The sequence below is a fragment of the Triticum dicoccoides genome, chromosome 5B (genome assembly GCF_002162155.2).
Source record: "Triticum dicoccoides isolate Atlit2015 ecotype Zavitan chromosome 5B, WEW_v2.0, whole genome shotgun sequence".
In the NCBI taxonomy this organism is placed as follows: Eukaryota; Viridiplantae; Streptophyta; class Magnoliopsida; order Poales; family Poaceae; genus Triticum; species Triticum dicoccoides.
Window position 1 is genome coordinate 9708703 of NC_041389.1, and position 2864 is coordinate 9711566.

General features: G+C 55.4%; 1 protein-coding gene across 1 annotated transcript in view; it reads right to left on the minus strand.

Moving 5' to 3' along the window:
- The window catches only part of LOC119305007, a 4576-nt gene extending 4054 nt beyond the window's left edge, over window positions 1-522 (minus strand). Inside the window, exon 1 of the mRNA XM_037581652.1 lies at window positions 341-522. The gene's annotated coding sequence lies outside the window, so the exon portion shown is untranslated. The remainder of the gene's footprint in view (window positions 1-340) is intronic.
- Window positions 523-2864: the final 2342 nt, after the last annotated feature.

Genomic DNA, 2864 nt, shown 5'->3' on the forward strand with positions numbered 1-2864 from the left:
CTACGTTGCTCCTGTATTTGTTCCAGGATCTACGTTGCTGGACAAGTAAAACAAAGGAAGAAGAGGAACGAGAGAGAGAGAGAGAGAGAGCTAGCATGCCCCGGATCTACGTTGCTCCTGGATTTGTTACAGGATCTACGTTGCTGGACATGTAAAACACAGTAAGAAGAAGAAGAAGGAGAAGGAGAGAGAGAGAGAGAGAGAGAGCTAGCATGACGTCGATCTACGTTGCTCCTGGATTTGTTCCAGGATCTACGTTGGTGAACAAGTAAAACACAGCAGCGAGAAGGAGAAGAAAACATAAAATCAACGGGAGGAAGAACAAGATCATCAGCGACACCTGGTGAGGATCCTTGGGGAGGTGGATGGCGAAGAACTAGCGTCCGGGAGAGAAGGGAAGAACGAGCGTCCGGGGGAGGGAGAATGGTTGTTGCGTACTTGAAGAGATGAGACGCTGCGCTACTACTTGAGGTGGGAGGAAGGGGAGCGGGGATGCATTGAATAAAAATGCTGGCTAGTTGGGCGCTGGTAGGTTCTGTGCCGTGCGAGAGTAGAGGAACAGAGATATATACGTGCCTAGACACGGTAATGCACGAGAGCGCAGAATCATCTACTAATACATGGGCCCGTACGTACGTCCATGCTGTGTGTACGAGCCTATGCGGGCGTGACAACACATAAAAAACGCTCCTATCCAAAGCCCCCCTCACTCTCTCTCTTCATTTCGCCTTCACCCCTGACGATCCTCTTATCCTCTTCTTTTCCTTTTGGCTTTTTCTTACTAATCTACACGTGATGATTGCATGCATCAAACAAGTACTTGGATGGTCAATTCTAATATGGCTTGATTGACATAATACGAGCACCTAATTGTCGGATTGTTTAGTTGTCATATTACAAATTGCCAGGTTTTAAAATACGTGACAATCGCTTAGGAGGCGTCCGAAAAACACCAACGCATGCTTCTGACCACCCTGACCCACCCAAACCCCTTCTCCCTCGTTCACGCGCATTCCCATCCCGCGCCAGCTGCCTGCATTCATGCCGATGTAGAGCGGTCACTTCACATTGAAGCTAACGCAGAGCGGAAGCGACCTCTCACTGCCTCCGTTGTTGGTTCATCGTCCGACACACGTCCATTCATGAGTGGGTCGGCATTAACCACATGCCGATGTAGAGGGCACAGTCCCGCTGCATGTGAGGTTGAACACGCCTCATCGCCGCATTCAAACATCTGCATTAAACCTGTACGTGTGCCAAGAAACCTAGTCCGGCACACGTCCATTCATGAGTGGGTCGGCATTAACCACAACGCCAGGCAAGCTCCTCCTGTCAGCCGGCTATTTTAAGGAGGCCAGACGTCGGGCAAGAATCGCACCACTCTGCCGCTCCCTATCTTCTCCTTCCACCATTTTTCCACCCTTTTGATGGCATACGACTAGCCGAAAGAGCAGTTTTTCTGGCATAAAAGTCGGGTAGGTGGCCGGCCGAGCCAGCTGGATACGAGCGAGGAAACTCACTGCTCCACCCTCACCTAGCCCAGTTGTGCCCGTTGTCACTCCAAGCCGACGCATGGTTCAACAAATCACCATTCCAAGCCAACTCGCCGAGGAGTGACAGCTTGCTCCACGTAGGAACGTGGGGGAGCACGACTGCACTGGCATCATGGTTGCCATGGTCAGGCCAGCCGTCGTGCCATCCCCGTCAACATTGGCGGCACCGCGCCCGGTCGGTGTAGAAAGACGCGGAGATCGACGGGTCGGTGGCCATCCTGCCACCGCCAACATCGAGGTAAAGTATAAAACGGGAGGTCGTCGCCGCCTAGGTCCTAAGAAGGCCACCGTCGGCCTGTCGCCAGCTTGCACAACTGGTGACTTGCCCAGTTCTTCAGTGCAGACCATCGTCGACCCTTGCATCGGCTTCCCCGAAGCGGAATAGGCACCCTTCCCCACCGGCTGAAGCGCCCCCTTCCCCTCCGGCTGGACCACTCTCTTGGCCACTCTGATGAGCAGCACAACCGAACACAGGGAAGATATGGGGGAAGAATATACCTCTGGGGCTCCCGGCAGTCTGAGGAGCAGGTTGCCTGACATGGGGAAGACAAAAGGACCCGTCAAGGTCGGTCGTAGACTAGTGTAGTGTATATGTGCCGTGGGAATGGAGCTCCGCGGGACCGTACGTGCACATAGTTTTCCACATAGGATTTATAAACACTATATCGGCAGACCGCGCCTACCCGACCTGCCCGGAGCAAAGTCTCTGACCCGTCTTAGACACAAAGCTGAGCACGAGCCCCAGGTCATCGCCAACCCGACGCGAGAGTAACCCACATGCTGTGAGTTTTCGATCAAGGAGAAGGCATGGCACAACCACCACTCGCACCCCCGCCACCGACAACAAACCGTCGCCGCCAGGGCATCCACGATCGTACCGGTGCCCGAACCACTGCCGGAACTCCACGCCACCACCAGAGCAAAGGGCCACAACCAACCAGCTACCAAACCTCTCTTCGACAAGGGCGGAAGGGGCAGCCGTAGCCACCCACCAGATCTAGCCACTCCAGATCCGGGCGAGGCCCGCCCAAGGCAAACAAGGCGCCTAGGCGTGGCACGGGAATAGTGGCAGCATCGAATCACCCACCAGCCAGGGGCCTGCTGTCGCCTGCCCCTTTGACGAACGAGGAGGTCCACGCACTTCCTGCTCCCGACCCTAGCCGGCGGCCGATGAGGACTCCAACACGAGATAGGAGCTCAAACGAGCTCCCTCCACCTCCCCGTGCCATCAACTGCCCCCCCCCCCAGCGCCTGATCCACCTTCCCGTGACGAGACAAGAGGGAACCCTCATGCATGCCTCCACCTGCGAT